This window comes from Acanthopagrus latus, chromosome 1, assembly GCF_904848185.1.
Source record: "Acanthopagrus latus isolate v.2019 chromosome 1, fAcaLat1.1, whole genome shotgun sequence".
Taxonomy (NCBI): Eukaryota; Metazoa; Chordata; class Actinopteri; order Spariformes; family Sparidae; genus Acanthopagrus; species Acanthopagrus latus.
The window spans coordinates 17,770,493-17,779,668 of NC_051039.1; positions in this window are offsets into that span (position 1 = coordinate 17,770,493).

The window sequence follows — 9,176 nt, forward strand, 5'->3', positions numbered from 1 at the left end:
AATTGGCTGCTAGGTCAGACCCCTCTAGGTTTTGGTTTTGGAAGCTGCTGGGTCCGTTCTTAGTCGATTCTGTCTATTCTTTAAGAAATTTCTTCAAGAATTAAGGGGAGCATTGGGCATTCCCTGAAATTTATAAATTATTTACCATGGGGTCTACAGGTCCCTAAAAAGTCTTAAAATGTCATTGATTCTTTTTTTAATGTATTGCAAATTGTGAGGTCTTTCTCAAATGTTTTATTTACCTATTCTTTTGATTTTGATTTTGTAAATCTTCAAACTTGCCAATGTGGTCTAATATTGTCTTTTTGTAAAGGTCTTAAAAAGCCTTAAATTGAAGTGTCTGAGACCTGACGACACTCTGCCACTTACACTGAATTTGTCAAGAAGAGCTGCAAATGTCTATTTTTTTCTTAAAAAAACAATCAAAAATTATGTCAAACCAAAGTTGACATATTTAGGAAGCTTGTTTTGTCAGACAAACAGCCCAAAACCCAAGGAAGTAATTTTGTTATCACAGAAGACAGCAAATAAGCACAACAATCACAATTTGTATTCTAATATTTTGAATGTTAGGTAACACTTTATTATAACCATCATTAATAAATGGTATAATGGTTAAGTAAACTTGAATAATAGTTATATAACTTAACAATTAATGAAATGCTTTATAAACCATTCATTAAGCAGTAGTTTATCGTAATGCCACAGGTTATGATTTTAACACTTTTTAAATGGTTGATAAATATTGTGTACATCCATAAAGAGTATATGGATGACTATTAAAAAGTTGCAAGTAATTTGTATAAACCTTTCCAATTGTTAAAAGTTTACAGTATAAATGTACCAGTAATTATTAATGATGGATATGATATCATGTTGCTGAATGTTCTACGTTAGATGACGCCCCAACATCCAGATTGACCTTAATGTTAGCTGTTGTGCTCTCCAGTCGTCTGATAACCTTCCCCAAAGCCTCTCTTCAGTCTTTTGAAGGACATGACATCTTCATTCTGTGTCTCTGGCTGAACATGCAGTAATCAAAGGGTTATTCGTCTCCATGCGAGCGTCATTAAATGCCTGCAGTACCGTGCCAGCCCCAGACTGAGGCGGTGTTTATCAGCCATGCGGCTAACTGACCCGCTGGCCTGTTGGGATGCTGGGCTCGTAGTGCGGCTGGCTGCTATGTACCGGCCCGTGACGACCTGCTTGTCTGGCTGCTCTGCCTACCTGTCTGCCTCCTACTTGCCTGCCCTGTATCTGTTTTCCTACCTGTTCGGCAGTCTCTAACTGACAGCCTCTCTGTCTTCCTGTCAGACTACTCGCCTGGGTGTCTCAGTGCTGCCTCTCCAGACGTCTCCCGTTCGGTTACATTTTTATTTTTTTATTGCCTTTCCTCCTGCCTGTCAGTCTAGCTGCAGTAGCTGCCGGGCTGTCAGTCTCCCCTCCTCTCTCTGGTCGGCTTTTGTCATTCTGTCTGCCCGGTTGCCTGTCTGGCTCGTCTGGCTTCCCAGCTGAGGGATGTCTGGATAGGTGCCGGATAACAAGGACCCCGCAGACCCACCACTCACATACAAGAAAGGAGGCAGGGAAGCGAGGGTGAGAGAAATCGGTGGCGGGGGGGAAGGAGGAGGCTCTGATAGATGAAAGGAGAGGTAAATGGAGAAAAAGAAGGAGGAGAGGAACGGGGAGGGAGCATACAGTCAGAGAGGGTGTGCAGAGGCAAGGAAGGAGTGAGCACATGGAGATAGACTTGCATTCAATAGAGCAGATGGATAGGTGGGAAAAGCGAATGATGGAAGAAGCGAGATGAGAGATGGGGAGACAGAGAGAGGAGACGTGGAGCTTATTAAGAGGCTTACGCTGCTTCTTTATTAAATTAACATGCAGACGCACTGTTAGTCTGAGGAGCAGAGCTATGACTGTATAGGGACTTCATATGCACAATAACACATACACACACGCACACACAAACGCACACACACTGGGTCTGTCTCACCTTCTCGCACATGTGCACACCCACATAGGCCGTGCACAGTCATTGTGATAAGACCTGAATTGCAAACAAGACCGTCTAGTATAAAGTGCTGTTGTCAGTCACAGATTTACAACTCATTCATTGCTTTGACTCTAGGTAGTCTCATTAGGCAACCTGGACCTGTCTTTCTACTTTTATTATTATTATTATTATTATTATACAATTTTTCATTTTGGTTTGCACAAACTGGGCAATTTCCATACCTATATTTATTATCTAATAATAACATTACACTGCTACAGTGTTTATATTTCTACGAAGTAGGTACATATGAGTCTATTTCTATTTCTGTATTAGATTGTTTATTTTTTTGTTATTGTTTAACGTAATATTACGGTAACTGTTAATATTACTCTACTGCTGCTGTGACACTCAGATTTCCCTATTTGCGGGACGAAGTAGGGAATTTTCATTTCTGATTATTATTATTATTACAGATTTGATTTGCTTTTTTATTTTGTTTGGTGTTTTTAATCCATTTCATCTTGCTTTAAGTTTAGCTGAAAAAAATAGATAATAATAGTTTTAGTTATTGTTAGGAAAATATCTATTATTAACTATTTTCTAATTATTATTTTACCTTTAAAGCCATTTGATTGTATTTCTTCCTCAACATTTTGGGGTCCCTGTTTTCATCTGAGAAAAAGTTTGTATTATTGCCTCATTGAAATTCTGAATATTAAAATTCTGAGTTTGAATTTCTTTTCCAAAAACTAAATAGTTCCCTGTTTAAAGTATCTGATATTAAATTTACTTACTTGAATGTAGGTATTTCATCGACAGTAAATGTAGTTAAGTATCACAATTTCAAGCAAAAGTAAATTAAACATATTTATGTGTACAGTATATATGGGCTGTATATTATGGGTCGACCTAATATCAGAGCCAATACAGCATAGCATTTTTCAAATTATGGGAATCACAATCATCATTTTTAATCCAGCTGCAGGTAAGATAAATTAATTCAGAAGTACTCCACTTTGGCTCTGATGCCGTCATCTAAACTTGTATGAAAGGTGCTATAGAAGTAAAGTTTGATTGGTTAGTTGATCATAACGCTCTGCTCTGGCCATCAATTTATATTACTGTAAACTGAATGTCTTTTTGTTTTTCACCATTGGTTCAACACATGACCTTAGACTCAAGGAAGAAATTGCACTTGAAATTGATTTTTTTATAGGTTTAAATAATTGAAGATGACTCCACAATGAGAGTAATCCTTAGCTGAGTTCTAATCCTGTGCAGCCTGATCACCCTTCAACATACAGTACAGTTACTCAGTCGAGGCTCATGTCCAGGAACAGGTGGTGTTCATCATTAAAATTGTCCAGGTCACATATTTAGCTAAACTCCCTTTGCCTTTTATTCAGCGTTGATTCATTGAGTCATTGCTCATAGCATTAGCCTACACGCTATTTGCTGAGCTTGTAATTGTGTGTGTGTGTGTGTGTGTGTGTGTGTGTGTGTGTGCGCGTGAAAGAGTTGGAGAGGAAGAGGGAGGAGGGGATTTTGCATCAGCCTCTGTGTGTCTTTGATCAGCAGGGCAGAACCCAGAATCCTCATTCTCCACATTGCTCTGTGGAGCGATAAGAGGAGTTGTAGCTCAGCTAGCTCGCGCCTCCCACGCCCATTCCTACAACACACAAACACACACTCTCGCACCATACATCACCCAGGAATCTGCCCTTTTAAAGATGAATTACTTTCTCTTTCCTGTCTCCGTCTGCCTCTCCCTTTTCTCTCTCTCTCTCTCTCTCTCTCTCTCTCTCTCTCTCTCTCTCTCTCTCTCTCTCACACACACACACACACACACACACACACACACACAATCTAAAAACTGAACAGGCTAATACATGACAAGTCCAAGGTTCTTCAGCTCCCCTGCCATCCATTCAGAAAATGTAACTTTTTTTTTTTTTCCACCCTCCCTCCTCCCTCTGGTCCGTCTCGGCCCATGTGTTGTCTTTCCATTCCTTTTGTAGCTGTGGTCAGTAGAGCCATCTTTGCAGCTGCATCCACAGTTATAACTAGCTTTCCGTAGGGGAAGGCCCGTCGGACAGCACATAACAAAGGAATGTGACCTGACTGTCACAGCTGATGGAGATATCTGCAGCCTCGTGTTTTAATTTGCACCCTAGCAGTAGCTGGTGGGTCAGCTGTTTCCTCCTTTATTACAGTGCAGGGTAATTGTCCTGCAATACAAGTCAGACGTTGTGGGATCCCAGTTGATCTCTCAGTGAGCCTTCAGTAAACTTTATCTACCTCTCAGCTCAGAGTGGGTGGGGACTGTGTAGTGAAAATGCATTTTTTGGCGATGAGAAGCTGCACCTTTTCATTTAGCGATGACACGCAGAGTCGTGTGCTGCTTCCTGTTTGGGACATCTGCTGTTAATTTCTATTTTTACTTTTTAATCAGAAATGCTGAAAACCGAAAGCTGAAACCAAGTAAACAAAACAAATAATTTGAATTATAAACTTGGTCTTTGGAAAACAGTGATGGACATTTTTCATTATGATGGACTGGAGTGATCGATTGGTTGACAAACAGACAATCAGCAGCTAATGCTGATACAGAAAGTAGAGCCCCACTGATGCTGGATATTAAGGGCCAATGCTGAAACCAATATAGGTGGAAAATATTATTATCGATATATCTGCTGATAAAAAAATCTATTTTTTTGTCAAACACTTGACTTGTATGGATATATGTTACAATTTAACAAGAAACATAATGGTCTACAACAAAACTGTAAGCTTATTAAATCATTTTTAATCAGAGCATGACCAATGCTCAATTTTTGGGGCTGATTCCGATATAAGAGAGTAAAATATTTTGATATGGATAAACTGGCAGATATGCCCAGATTTTTTGCAGTGATACCTCAAAAGTGATGGAATAGACTTGTTGGTCCAACATGACATCAGTTAGCTGAAAGAGTACGCTTCACTAGTACTAGTATTTTTATCACCCCAGTCAAGAATGAATTATCCCAGGCATTATTTTTCTGCAATAAAATGACTATTAAATACATTTTCAAATCGAACAGCATATACACCAATATATCTATGATAGGCCAATATCAGTCGATAATATCTGATAACTGATATATATCGTTCTGACTCTATTCTAAATGACCCCAATCATCATTTTCTGCATTATTTCACATAATCTAATGTGTAGGATTCATGTCACAGCTTGGAGCCAACACCTCTTGCCTAACCCTTCACTAGGCCAATGAAAACATTAAAAAACAGAAAAGACCCTCTTCAGTGGTTTGGTTTGTCCAGTCTAGGCTACTGTAGATCATGTTGGTGGGGTGACTCTGCGGGGAAGGACCTGCTTCCTCTAGAGATGAAAAGGGCTTATTCTGTTAATTCTGATTATACATAATGAAAACATAATTATTACATACAGTATTTTATTTAATTTCTGCCCCTCAATCCCCCTTAAAACTACACACCAGATGTTTAAAATGTTAAAACTCTGAACAGCATTTGAAACTATTTTCAGACCTTTAATAGACTGAACAATCAATTGATGGTGGAAATAATTGTTATTTACAGCCCTGATGTTGCATGCACCAAACTATTAATATCAATCAGGAAAAATGATTAACATGTTCATCAGTAATGAAACATGTTGTCGGCTGCATGACTAATTTTGATTGATATTTTGTTTCTGGAATCTAATTTCCGGATGGGTCACAGCAGATTATTGTTGAGTTGTCGCATCAGTTCCACTTCGTTTTTTTATTTTCACTAACTGAATGTGACTGTGTAATACAAAAAGGATTTCCTGGATGATTCTTAATGCACCTGTCAGTTTATTCACAATGCTGTTAAGGAATGGCTCATGTTCATTTCCTCCATTTCACTTTGGCAAGCGTCCACTTCACCAAAACCGTGCCTTCCATAATGGATATATGATTTTCCAGCCGTACATCATCGTCACAATCAAAGAGGGAAAACGTCTCCCACACGCTAATTAACCTGGTCATGTTTTGTCATGATCCCTGTCAAAGACTCCTCTTAACGTGATTCACTGACATAAAACGGAGCTGACTGCCATCACATTTTTGGCACAGCGTGGGCAGGGGGAAAAAAAATAAAAAAATGGGCATCTGGTGGAACGGCACCTCTGCGCTCGTGGCGGTGTAACCTGGCACCGGCTGCAGAGAGATGGCAGCGGGACGGCGGCGTACGAGGCAGACAAACAGAGGGGAGCGGGCGCCGTATCCAGGACGAGCAAGGTCGCCGGCAGGTTGATTGAGTGCTTATAGGAGTGGGTGACCTCCTTCGCTTCCCCTCAGTGGCAGCGGAGAGGAGGAGGAGGACGGAGCAAGTTGAGAGCTTGTATCGCTGCTGTCTGTCCCACTTTCTCTCTCCCCTCTCGCCTTCCTTCTTTCTCCATCTGTGTCCCCGTAGTCACACACACACATACACACACACATACAAGACTGGTTCTCTGTTACCATACACTCACATGTTTACACAGCACATTACAGTATACTTCCATACGTGTTTTTCAGGCCACAGTTACATTCTCTCCCCCGTACATTTCTACGTACAGTGTACGTGTTCAGTGTACTTAGGTGTGCCTGCACCCCACACATAAACACCTTGGACCTTGACTTGATGTTCATTATGTAGCATCAAAGCAACGCCCTGTAATTTAGAGCCTACATGAAGCTGATGTGTGACTTTCTCTTTGTCTCAGGCACCTAATTCATCTCAGCCAGCTCCTTCTTGTACACACCATGTTATTTTACATTAGCACAGCCGTGGTCGCCGCGCGGCATTGATCACACTTAATCACTGTGACAGACAAGCAGGTTGGTGAGTCAGCGGGCGTGCACGTCCGTGTGTGTCAAGGGGGGAGAGTCTACCACTGAAATATAACAGGCAGGCTTAAAACCTGGCCATCTTGTGCAAATGCGAAAAGCGCCGCAGGGCTGACCTGTGGAGGGCAGAGATGGAAGAGGAGGTGGAATTTAAGGAATAGTTTCGCTTGTTTGCTGAGAGTTAGGTGACGAGATTGATACCACACTCGCCTCTATACAATTAATGTCAAGCTACAGCAGCCAGTTAGCTTAGCTTAGCACAAAGAAGGGATACCAAGCTACCAGAAAGTAGAAAGTAGTTCGTAGGGGCCAAACTTTGTTTACAACGTCACATGATTCACTTTGGCCCAAAACAGTTTTTTCCCCATAAGCTCGCATAGTGAAAGAAGTGGCTGTAAAAAGGCAGATAGTTTCTTTTTTTAGCATCACAGCCCTTGAAGTTTGACTCATTTTATTATCATAAATTGAGCCATTCTGTACAATATTATATGGAAAGCCTATTGAAGATTAGTGAGCTGGTGAGAGGTCTTCACAGGGTCCAGAAATTTGTCTCTCCTCCTCACGCTTCCTCCAGTCTCTCTACCTTCAGGCCTCGGAGCGAGCCTTTAAACTCCCATGCCCACGCTCCTTGTCGGCCTCCGTTGCCACCCGAGTATATTTTGCTCGTTTTGTCTCCCCGTGCGCGACCTCACAATGCATTTCAGAGGCAAATTGCTGTGTTGCAGGTCTCTGTCAGCTGCTGGATCCGAAGAGCATTTCTCGCTCCTTCTCCCGTATCGCGCGTCCACTAACACCTTCCTCCAGGCAGGGTTTTTAGTGCTCGTCTGGAATCAAGCCTTCCGGATGTTTCTAACAGGTGCCCTTAGACCCTCTGTATCTATGTCTGCTGAGATATGTGGCCTGAGTGATGTGTGTGTCCGTGTGGGTGTGTGTTGGCAGCGACTCCTGCATCCTCTGGGGGGTCATCGGGGGCACTCACTGTAAACAGATCTTTGTGGGCATCAGCAAATCCCCTGGCTGGAGCACGTGCTCTATACCATTCTGTCATTTTCTCTGCTCTCTCTCTTTCTCTCTCACTCACTCACACACACACACACACACACACACACACACAGGCTGGCAGGCACATAAACACTCCTACCCATGCATTCGCACATATTCCTTATCTGTTGACTAGGGGTTTCAGTCTCTCTCGCTCTGCTCACTCTTTGTCACACAGTCTCTCTTACTCTGCCCCTCTCCCTGACAGTGGGGCCTCCCGCTTGCTTTATAGTTTCCAGGAAGCGGGTAAAACCAGTCTTGAGTTTCCCTGCCCTCCATTCCAAGCTTCCAGGTGGAGAAAATAGACTCCGCTGTCACCCCTTGTCCAAATCTGTCCCCACGTCGGAGTGGAAAACAAACAGTGGAGCTGCCTGACAGGTCCGGGGGGGGACATGAGAACCTGCGGAGTGTTTGAACAGAGCCAAAGACGAGAAATGAACGGTTGCTCTTCAAAGCTTTCTCCTGTCATGCCATTCATTTGTCATTTCGCACAGCCTCTACCTTGTTGCCAGACCTACAGTGCAGTAAGTCTACCTCCATAACCGAAGTTACTCTTGCATTACAGCCATTCTGCATCACTTTTAACCTCATTAATAGTCACTCACACCCGCGGCTGTCAGATGCTTCAGTTCTTTTTTAAGGCATGAACTTGATAATATGCTACTGACATCAGTATAACTCCTCCTGTTGAAAAATATTCCCAATTAAGCTGAGGTGATTCCTAGAAGGAGAGCAATGTTCAGTCCTTATCATCAGTCACTTAAGAGCATTGTCTTTTTTACCCCCATTCTAAGTAGCAACTTCTGCTGCTGGGATCTCTCTTTTTTCAGGTCAACAGGGCTTAGTGAGGCTGGAACGCTCCCAGTACTTAACAGCCCAAATGATATATTTTAGCGACATATCATGCCATTTAATATGACAATGAAGTGTCACAACATCACAGCAAAGTCCTTTTCAGGTATCATTTGTTTTCATAGAGCTGTGTGTTGATTGATTATTTTAGGCTGTCTCACACACACACACACACACACACACACACACACACACACACCCTTTTCCCAGTGCTGCACAATTATAATCTGTGATAAGAGAGGCACTGATTTTTATAGGTCATTCCTTTAAGGATAGCAGAAAAGACTGTGCACCACTCTTTCTTGTCGATTTCATATTTTTTTTAAAGATTGTATGGAGAGTATTTTTGTCGGGCTGCAAGGCAAAGAAAACAACAGATTCTACGAAAGTCCTTGTAAACTTCTCAC